Source organism: Euprymna scolopes, chromosome 19, assembly GCF_053919585.1.
Source record: "Euprymna scolopes isolate OS-2025 chromosome 19, ASM5391958v1, whole genome shotgun sequence".
Classification (NCBI taxonomy): domain Eukaryota; kingdom Metazoa; phylum Mollusca; class Cephalopoda; order Sepiida; family Sepiolidae; genus Euprymna; species Euprymna scolopes.
The window spans coordinates 105,572,472-105,584,937 of record NC_136500.1 but is presented as its reverse complement, the minus strand read 5'-3'; positions in this window follow the sequence as shown (position 1 = coordinate 105,584,937).

The window sequence follows — 12,466 nt, the reverse complement described above, 5'->3', positions numbered from 1 at the left end:
ATTAGACAAATACGGGATCGGATTATATATATATATATATATATATATATATATATATATATATATATACATGCAAACTAAAATGACTTAATATTTCTCTTAAAATACAGTCACTATAAGACTATAAATAGGGCCGCTACATAACATTTCTATATGATCAGACTTCTTGAAAATAATTTATGCATTTAAATGATTGCGTTATATTTGTTGCAAATTGTATTAAATGCAACTAAGTATACGTTCATATGTCCCGTAATTTTTAGGCTAATTTTAATTTAATGAGTGTGGCAGTGAATATTGAAATGTCTTTTTTCGTTGATGGACGAGAGTCATTGTGCATGTGACTTCGTTTGCTTTCGATGTACTAAAAAGTGTGTTCTTCCCATAACGTGAATCACAGTCGGCAAATAGCAATTCCCAGGTGACAAATGAGTCGTTCTGTTTTCAGTTATGTGTCTCAAAGCAAATACAGTTGCTTTGATATCAGAGCAATTGTGTACGTTTTCATAAAATATCTCTAGAGCCTTCAGATCGTTCAGTCTAGAAAGATCAGAGTAAACGGTAGAGACAAACGATACGCAATTATTTTATCTAGCGGGCATGGGCTTTTATGATAACATAAATAAAATCTATAAAAGGAGGATCGACGCAGTAAATATACAAATAAACACACGTCGTACTCTCTCTCTCTCTCTCTCTCTCTCACACACACACACACACACACACATATATATATATATATATATATATATATATATATATAGGAAATTTATTACTGTGAGTCCAGAATGAGTTTACAAATTGTTTCAGCTAGAGGAAAATCCTCAAAGAGAGGAAAAATCCAACTAGCATCATCAGAATTCATAGATGGACCTGTTATGTTGCAAAATACCAACTAAAACAAGCTTCGCAGTGGCACGCGGCTTGCAGTATAAACAAATACTGAGCACTACTGAGTCCATCTATGAATTCTGATGATGCTAGTTGGATTTTTCCTCTCTTTGAGGATTTTCCTCTAGCTGAAACAATTTGTAAACTCATTCTGGACTCACGGTAATAAATTTCCTATATACTGCTCTGACTACACATTGAGCACTCTAGTCCGGTTTTTTCACCACTGGTAAATAAATAAATATATATATATATATATATATATATATATATATATATATATATATATATATATATATATATGCTAGAAGAAAGATCCAACGTTACTCGGGATTGAATAAGGATTAACGAATATTTCACCCTATTATATTGTATTGTAATTGAAATCGGTAAAATCGTTAATTTTTCAATCAAATCAATTGGTTGCCTTCTCTAGTGTGGCCCCTACCGCAGTGCACCAGAAATAAGGTCACACAGCATCTACGCAGTGACTTAGTGTATTGTAGTTAACATTACACTGTAGAGAACCTACTGTTGATTTTATAAAATTGTTTTATATAAAATCTTGAATTAATATTTAAAATGCAAAATCAACTGTCATGGTGAAATTGTGCTCTAAACAGCAAAAGTCATAAAATTCATTTTGAACACGCATCTGTCATATCAAAGAACCTACTGTTGATTTTATATACTGGGCATTTCTGCTTGTGCGATAATAAAACTTCTCAAGGACACGTGATGTTAGACTATATAAGATGTTAACTTTAGTCAAAATCGCCTGATTTTTTTGTCGATTATCATCATGATTAGTGTCAAAGAAAAAGAAGCACGCAAAGTGATGATAGCAATTCAGACAACAATCGAAAAGGCATCATGTCATAGCTTAAAAAGTATGATCTTACCAGAAATGAGAGAAATTGGACGTCCATTATAGAAATCATGTCGTCAATATAACAAGAAAAACAAAAACATATCACACGAAATAGCAATAGTCAGCACTAAAACAATGGCAATTCATGCATAAACGAATATACCAATGTTATCGGTGGAGGAAAAGGCGCAGAAATTGGTACGGTATACGTAGTGTAGTTCGATTGGCCTAGATTCAAGAGGGGACCTGCTTTAAGCATGACCAAAACACTCAGTTACCGTATTTAATTTTTACAAAAAAAAGCAAACGTTCCAGCATAAACTCTAATACAATTTTAATAAATCTGAGGGTTTTTTTCTTCAGGATAACTAAGATAGGAAATGAAAAATGTAACTCTCTAAAATTCGAGTCTGAATGTACACTATTTAAATACAAATTATAATGTATTTATAATGTAATATTTATGTAATTATGATGTAATTATTATGTACTCATTGAATAAGAAGTGTCTAAAGGTTTACTGAGTCTAAAATAAATTTATGTAAATTTCAACTAAATGTTAATTTCTAAGTGATGCCAATATTGCTAGATTATTAGCGATTAATGCTAATGTGACTTCGTTGCCTGTAAATAACTCTTGCTAAACAAATAAAAATTAAATTTAAAATTTAAATCTAAAAAAATTCTGCCATTTAATTTTAGAAAATTCACAATTCAAAATATAATTAAATTCTACAATTCACTTTGAACTTTGTAAAATTACAACTCAAAATCTACAATTTGAATTTTGAATTGTAATTTTTAATTTTTTATATAAATCTGATAATTCAAGCCTTGAATCATCGTTATAATTACAATTTTTTCTTCACTAATAGGTTTCATACAATCGATGCATCTCGATTTAGTCGTGGGGTTATTTTTTTCCTTTTGTGGTATTTTCAGACAGGGCATTTGTTAGTAGAACTAATCACTCTCACTGTACGTATTATTACTGGAATTATGCTCTGATTACATTATCGTCGGAAACGCAAAGTAAAGAAAATATCCTTTCAATGAAACTTTTATTTCTGTTTTGAAGCCACTTTCTTACATGTATTGTGCTTTATACTTGTTACTAACCGGTACTACTAATTTCCTTTGAATTGTAATAAAGTGAAACTCGGTACGAGAAATAGGAAAGTTGAAAATAATAGTATACTCGATTGTTAGGTTAAATAAGAATAAACATTTCTGTCTGATTCTGTTCGTACTAAGATGATTGTTTCTATTTTAGGTTTAATACTTTGTACAATCTTACTCCAAATAATGCGAGGACATTTTAAAGAATAATATTAAATAATCATATTGAAATGCGAATAATGAACTTTAAATAACATTGCAATATCGTTTTCATTTATCCATTTGTCATGCTTAGAGACAAAATAAATGTATTCCATATCATACGAGGGGCGTGCAATAAGTAATGCCTCTGACTACGGCTACCGAGAGTAAAGAAGGCCGATGCACATGACAGCGTGACGTCACTATCAGATTCACTTGTAGGCATATGATCTAGGCTATCAGCAGCAGTTTCGTCTAGTTTTCAGTTTGGTGTGAAACATGGTGTATTCTTGCGTTGTTACAAATTGCCGGGGAAATTATCCAAAAGCCCCAAAGTACATATATTTTCTTATTCTAAATTTTCTCAATTTTGATACGTGCCATTAGAAGGGGAATTTTTTTATTCCAACCAAATATAGTAAAGTAAGTAATATTATTTGTTAATAATTAAACGTGTATTTAATTAGAACTGTATTCAAATGCTTTCATAACGTTTGATAACATTGTTAATATAAATTAAAGTACTTTCATAATGTTTGATAACATTGCTAATATAAATTACAGAAACAATACTCTTTATTGCTAATACAGCAAATGTTATATTGATATACCTGCTGTACCCGGCCACGCGTTGCTGTGGCTCAGTTTGTTAAAATGGAAGACATTCCTCAAGAAAAATTGCATTTTGTTTGTTTATTTACTTTTATTACTTTTGCAATTTTTTTAATCAATAAAAGTTATTTTTTCCACAAAAAAGATTAATTTTTTATCATAAATTGTTAGGTGAAAGTTTTTTTTTCAGGCAAACTTGCACTTTTTTTTTAAAGAAATTTGGCAGTAAACGTTTCTCTTTGAAAACGGAATTTTTATTATAAAAAGAACAGATGAATGCTTTATATGAACACTGTAAATAGTTATGTGAATGTAGAGAAAAGTGTGATTCTTTTTTCATGAGAATGTACAAATTATTTTTTTAACAGATGTCAGTAAATAAACAGAAAAATACTTCCATCATTAATTATGCAGAAAAATAAATAAAATGTTGATTTAGTGTTTCAACATTATGCTTATAAATTACGATAAAACTTGCTGAGTATGCGCTGTTTTACAGTTGTTGTAAAAATGGAACGGAAACTTAAATTTCACTCCGTTTAATCTTTCTTAATTTTTTAATTGTGCCCCTTAAACGAATATAATCCAAACAGTAACATTCAACAATTGTACTTTATGTATATAAAACACAAAATATTAAAGAAAAAAAAAGAAAAAAGTTAATAACGAAAGGGAAATAATTCCATTTTTAAATGAAAAAGTCACTTTGGTATATCTTTTTGTTATTTTTTTACATACGTCCAGCTTACCATTCACATTGGAAATGTCGACATTTATAGGTTGTCGGGTACGTTTACAACGAATAAACACTCCAATCTAGTAGATGTATCAGAATTTTTGTAGGAATTTTTGACACCCCTATCACGAAACTGCGAATAAAATATAACAAAAAACTCGTAATTTCTCTTTTAAAAGTGGGTTGTTTATTTTCTTTATGGATTATACTTCCAAAATAAACTAATAAATTTGTTTTAAAAGTAATAGAAATATTTTATTTATTTTTTTTAAAAAACAGTAATGAATTTTACGAACTCAATATTTTTCAATTTTTAAACTTTAAAAATCTATCAAAATTTTTCTATTGATTCTATTTTTACGGTATTTTCAGGATCAATGTGAAATTTTATTCTCTTTCCAATAAATCGAATATAATATTTTAGACAAACGTTTTTTTTTTGCATTCACGCCCACCCCTTTTCAAGTGTCTATTAAAACGTAAATAATTAATTTACACACCAAAGTTTTATATATCACAAATTGAAGAGAAAAGGTCAATAAATAATATATTCAAATTTAAAACAAAATGTAGTGTTTTATAGAAATTTACCTGTAAAGTTCGAAGTTTTTTTTTTAAACCACGTTGTTTTTTCTTTTGTTTTTTTAAATGAAACGTTTGTCCTTGCTCCTTTAATTGAAAAAATAATTACGGCTTGAATTACATTTTTCGAGCAGTTATAAGCTTGGAAAGACAAGGGGTAGAATAATTCACGCCTCCCATTTTGAAATGTCTATTAAAAAGTAAATAATTAATTTACTCACCAAAGTTTTATATATCACAAATTGAAGAGAAAAGGTCAATAAATAATATATTCAAATTTAAAACAAAAAAAAGTAGTGTTTTTAGAAATTTACCTGTAAAGTCCGAAGTTTAAAACCTTTTTTTTAACCCCACGTTGTTTGTTTGTTTGTTTTTTTGTTTTTTTAATGAAACCTTGGTCCTTGCTCCCTTAATTGAAAAAAAAATTAGGGCTTGAGTTACATTTTTCGAGGAGTTATAAGCTTGGAAAGACGGGGTGGAATTATTCACTATTTTTCACGAAATTTCTGACACACCTACCAATCTACCCATGTTAGAACGGCTTTCGGAATAGACACCCCTAACCTTGCCAGCATACCCGAAAAGCTATAAAAGTTGACGTGTCGAATGTGAACGATGAGTTGGACGTAATGTAAAAATGTACCGAATTTAAAAGGGAACGAAATTCAAATTTCCGTTCCATTTTTACAACAACCGTAAAGCAGAGCATTCTATGCAAATTTTACATAACTTACTGTATTAATGCTATTTTTTTAAGCAAAAATATATATATATTTAGGTTTGGCTATAAATTCCTAAACTCATTTCACCCTAAATAATTTAGGTGACTGAAATAGGAATCTAATTGAATCGGGTTTGTATTACTGTACACATAGATTCGAAAAAGTTGTCAAAAAACAAATATATAACAAATAAATGTTATCAAAGGCAAGATAAGTTACTTTTCTACCAAACTAGATATATTTTCGTGTTTTTATTCAATGTAACATGTTTATTCAGCTCGAAAACCATACAGTGTTTACCGATGTATTGGAAAATTCAAGATGGCGTCTGACTCCCTCTTTAACACTGTGAGTTTGGGAAAAGGTGTTATAAATAAAAACTGGATAAAATACTGTTAAAAACTCGCTCAATATATGTTACCGTGACATAGCTTGACATATATTCGGCGGGTTTTTAACAGTATTTTTCTAGTTTTCTATTCATACCACCTTTTCCCAAACTTACCGTGTTAAAGTGGGAGTGAGGCGCCATCTTTAAATTTCCAATACATCGGTAAACACTGTATGTTTTTCGAGCTGAATAAACATGTTACATTGAATAAAAACACGAAAATATATCCAGTTACGTAGAAAAGTAACTTATCTTGCCTTTGATTATATTTATTTGTTATATATTTGTTTTTTTGACAAGTTTTTCGAATCTATGTGTACAGTAATACAAACCCATTGAATCTTTAATTTCCTGATAGTATGTGAGAAATTTATTTTTCTTCGAGTTATATCGAATTCATTAATACGGACTTTAGGGGCTTTTTTCGGAATGTTCCTGTAAAAATTATTTTTTATTGTTACAAATTACGATGCTTTATTTATATAAAAAAGCAAAAATAAATTCTTGCGTTTTTTATTTACTACTGAAAACCATAACTTTAGTAAAGGTATTTTTGTTTAAACAAAATAAAACATTTTCACTAAGAGTTAAGTAAAAAATAATTCGTTCATTATATTCTGCGATCATTATTTGATAAATTCTGAAATTTTCATTAAAATTGGTTAATTTCCTGATTTTTGGTGAATTTTTAAGTGAAGGGATAGGTCAAAATTTTTATACACTTTGAGCGTCGGCATTCATTGTCTGTCCCTACCATTTTTCGATGAATATTTGATAGCAAAACGACCACGTGTGGTTAATTTAAATAAAATTTCAATCACATGGTTACATTATCAATAATCACGTGATTAAACCCATTGAAAATTTACCGATATTGTAAACACATTATGTTTACATTACGCCTGTGAGACCAAAATATCCTTTTCTCATATTTAAAAATCCCGCGAGGTCAGGAGAAAGAAATGTCCTTCGCTAGATTTTTTAACTTTTATCATCTGAAATTTTCAAAAAATCGCTAATTCACCCCCCCACCCAAAAAAAAAAACTCCATATTTTAACTTCCTACAATAAAAAAATTATAAATATAGTATATTCAATATATAAAATGTTCCGTGTTTTCTCGCTATATGTTTCTGGAATAATATTGAAGCTAGTTTTACCTGTTTTTTTCAGAGACGGTATTTTTTTAATTTTTTTTTTTTTTTTTGCAAGAAACAAATCATAAACTCAAACTTTTTATAATAAAAGTTAAATTGACATATACTGCAAATTAAACATCACAATAATGGTGCAACATATTTTGAAATTAGAAAAACAAACAACAACTTTGTTTTAGCATGTTAAAAGTATTTAGGTTGGTGGATAATTAAATTCTACTGTATTGGTATAAGTTCGTTTGTTTGTTTTTGTTTCTTTGGCTGTTGTTTCTTGCTTTTTACAATTTTCGACTAAATACTTCTAAATTAAGCCGGATTGCTTGGATCGTATTTTAAACTAAACTTCGGAGGTTGGAATGCCCCCCACCTAAAATGTACTTGGAAAAATCGATTTTATAGTGAGATTTAAGAATGATTAGCCGAAAAAAAGGTGAAAAACAAAACAAATAATCAATAAATAATTGTTACCAAAGACAATAAATGCTACTTTTTTTTACTTACATGAATGAGTTTATTTTATGTTTTAAAGTATTTTCAAGCGCTTTTCTTTATTTTTTAATCTAAAATTGCGGGTGTGTGGGTGCGAAATATCTCCAGATTTTCTAGAATTCCCCGCTAGATTGCAAACGAAATCTCCAGATCTAACAAGAAAACCGCTAGATTGGAAAGACTGGTCACGTGACAGGAAGCGGTAATAAATATTTATCATAGAAAAATTAAGTATAATGTTATAATTTAAAAGAAATATATAAAAACACACATGGATATAGTAAACATGTTATACCAAAACGTGGAAGCCATCCGTCCAGTGGTTTTTTAGACTATTAATTGCGAACGAACCAAGAGTTACATTTATATATATATATTTAACTGTTTATTTTCTTATAAGGCTTTTTAGTCTATCAGGAAGATTGAAAATTTAATTTAATTTTGTTTTAGGTTTTAAAATTATAAACAAATAATTTTTACATGAGGATAATTGTCAAAATGTTTTTTTAATAATAAATACAATCTTTCATTGAGTATGTCCAAATATTTGAAAGTTCTATATTTTTTTCTAAAGTCGGTTTGAAAATTATTCACCACGTGGCTTAATGAAATTAGCCGTGACTTAGCGTTATATATTAAAATTTATTGTTTCTTTTTAGAATTATAAACAAATAATTTGTGTATGAGAATATTTGTCAAAATGTTTTTTTAATAATAAATAAAACCTTTCATTGAGTATGTCCAAATATTTGAAAGTTCGGGTTTGTTTTACTGTACACATAGATTCCAAAAAGTTGTCACAAAACAAAAATAGAACAAATAAATGTTATCAAAGGCAAGATAAGTTACTTTTCTACCCAACTGGATATGTTTTTAGTTTTTATATTTAATGTAACATGCTTATTCAGCTCGAAAAAACATACGGTGTTTACCGATGTATTGGAAAATTCAAAATAGCGGCCGACTCTCTCTCGGAGACGGTAAGTTTGGGAAAATGAGTTATAAATAAAAAAAACAGTCAAAATACTGTTAAAAACCCGCCGAATATATGTCAGCCTATGTCACGGTAACATATATTGAGCGAGTTTCTAACAGTATTTTGTCTGTTTTTTATTTATAACTCATTTCCCCAAACTTACCGCCTCAAAGAGAAAGTCGGCTGCCATTTAAAATTTTCCAATACATCGAGCTGAATAAACATGTTATATTAAATATAAACATTAAAAACATATCCAGTGAGGTAGAAAAGTAACTTATTTTGCCTTTGATAACATTTATTTATTCTATATTTGTTTTGTGACAACTTTTTCGAATCTATGTGTACAGTAAAACAAATCCGAAAGTTCTATATTTTTTTCTAAAGTCGGGTTGAAAATTATTCACCACGCAGCTATTAATGAAATTAACCGTGACTGAGCGTTATATATTAAAATTGTTTCTTTTTAGAATTATAAACAAATAATTTTTACATGAGAATATTTGTCAAAAATATATTTTTTTAGTTTATTTACTTGCCTCTCCACAAGGGCACAGTTAGACACAAGGTAGGGTTTTAATGTGGGGAAATGTAGCCCCCCAAAAAGGGGCACTCTGAATAGGAACAAAAATAAAATAAAAATTGTCTCGGTTATGAAAGATTTCTCCATCACTGACCGAGGACAGAACAAATGAAGTGTAGCATCAGAACAGATACTACACTGTGATTATTATTATTATTGTAAATGTTTGTTTACTGTCTTTTCTTAGATTTTAGCAATAGTTTACATTATGGTATGAATGTTTTCTTTAATCATATTTTTAGGTATATGAACATCATTTTCGGCCTGAGGATGTAATAAAGGAGAAATCAAGATTCGATGATAAAACGTTATGAAATAAACACGCAAGATGAGAACATTAGTCCGAATAATCTCTAAAGTTTCAAAAAATAACATTCAACCCATGTGATTTTTCTCTAAATTAAATTAAAAAAAATATTTCTGCACGAGTAACTTTTGTTTGTTTGTATTTAAATTATTAGTTTGATTTCAATTTTTTGTATTTTATCGTTTGTTTTCAGTCTTAAAATTATTTATCGATGGTTTTCACTTTTAAAATTATTCATCGTTGTTTTTTAATTCTTTGTTTCCTAACTTCATAATTCAGTTTTATCAGTATTAAATTGTATATTGCTTTAAAATTACTTAATTTTACATAGATAATATTTATATTTTATATTGAATAAAGTTCAGTTTCAGTATTAATCGAACTGTGTTCCTTTTTCTTTATAAAAATGTTTTATTGCTCTTTTTTCAAATGGCCCTCATATAGTATTGACAGTCTGACAAGTCTTACCTACATTGCCTGCATGCATTTTCAGTTAACAGGCCTTCTTCTTACTCTCGGTGGCCGTGCCCTGACCCACTTCCCATAGCAGTAAAGCAACGAAACCTGGCACAGATATTAGTATTTCTCTACATAGGAACCACCCAGAGTTATGCATTTCTCCCATCGTTTGATGCAGCTCCGGAGACCGTTTTTGTAGAACACCCCAGGTTGGTCCTCCAACCACGGCGTAACTTCAGAAATCAAGGCTGCATCATCTGGGAAACGCTTTCCTTTCAAAAACAACTTCATTGATGGGAAGAGGTGAAAGTCAGAGGGTGCAAGGTCAGAAGAGTAGGGAGGATGGGGAAGGATTTCATAACCACACGCCTGTGCTTCTGATCTCGCGACATGCGAGTCGTGGACCGGAGCGTTGTCCTTCAGGAGGAGGGTACCTTTGCTGATCTTGTCCCGCCTCTTGATTTTGATAGTTTCCCTTAATTTCCTCAAAGGTGAAGCATAATAGGCTCCTGTAATTGTTTTACCCTTTGGAAGGAAATCTGTTATCACTACTCCGTCCTGGTCCCAGAAGACTGTGAGCATGACCTTGCTAACGGAGGGATGCACCCTTGCCTTCTTTGGAGGTGGTGAGTCTGTGCTTCAACTGCATTGACTGGGCTTTGGTCTCTGGACCCAGGTTTCATCCTGTGTAATCAGTCTTTTGAAAAACTTTGACTCATCTTCTTGGCACATCTCCAAATTCATCCTCGAGCACTCGACGCGTTCTCGCTTCTGGAATGATGTGAGCAACCTGGGAACCCATCTGGCAGACACCTTATGCATATGCAAATGGTCATGAACAGACCCTGTACTAATCTTGACATCTTGGGCTATTTGGCGAATAGTAATGCGCCGATTTTCCAAAATGGCAGCCTCAACTTGACGGACAAATGCCTCATCAATGATAGAAGGGGGGCGACCAGATCTAGGATCTGTTTCCACAGACTTCCGGCCATGTTTGAATTCACGATGCCAGCGTTTTACAAGGTCATATGATGGGGAATTATCAGCATAAGTTTCTTTCATTTCATCAAAAGTCTCCTGTGGTGTTTGTCCTTTCAAATAGAAAAACCGGATCACTGCTCGACATTCATCAGGTTTCATTTCGCATTTTATTCAGTTCAAACACCTGTAAAACAGAAAGCACAATTAGTTCAGAGCTGTAATTTGCCTCATAACTCGTAGAGATATAAATCCTTGGACATGACAAAATTTCAGCCAGACCAGACAACTGGAAGTGGGCCAGGGGCATTACTTATTGCACGCCCCTCGTAATTGTGTTACAAAATAAACTTCCAAATCCTTTACTAATAATCGTTACGTTATTTGCTGCTTTCTTAAAAGTCATCATGAACGTATTTGTAAATGTTGATCTAATTGTTGTCTAATGAATTACTGGTGATCAAATAACATCCATAATCATCCAAATATTGTTGCAAACTAACTATTTTAGCATCTAAATGATAATTTTGTGATGACTTTCTAGAATAAATATCAAGCATGTGAAAATATACATGATTCATTTTGTGCTAAATTATGGAAATGGCTATTTACAATAACAACGTGTATAGCTTAATATTAATAAGCGGCTCTATATTTAAAGAAGTATATGGCACATTTGGACGAATGAGTGTTAAAATGATTTTAAATAGATAATATTAGTTAGAAGTTGAAAGATTATGTATCTCTCAGATGGTAACAACCACCTTGATCGTTTTAAATGAAATGCGATTTTGAAATAAATATTTATTCGTTGATCTTCTTGTCCTATTACTCTAACTCCGACTAATATATGGCTATGATGTGCGTATTTTTCTGGTTTACAGACACAAACACATACATATACATTTATATATATATATATATATATATATATATACGAGAAAGAAAATTAAAAATTTTATATATATATATATATATATATATATATATATATATATATATATATATATATATATATAGTAAGTCTTCTTCTGGGTGAATAAATTGAAGAAAATAAAATAGCAGTACAATATTTGAAAATATATTTTTGTTGTAATGAAATGTATTACTTTGTTCTATTTCACAACGAAAAACGTCGGTGAAAATTCAAAAAAGGTGCAGCGTTGTGAAAAAGAATAATATTTCTTTACATCATGCGCCGTTAATATATTTAAAAAGATATGATGTAATTTATATTCTTTTTGGAATAGATATGTCGTTATAGTTTTAATATGGATGTGTAATTGAAATGAAATACGTGTAAGTGCGGCCTATCGTTCACCCTTTGCTGTTTGAGATTAATTTTCCAGTTTGAAAATATGATGGGTGTTGAATCTGGACTAAGAATTT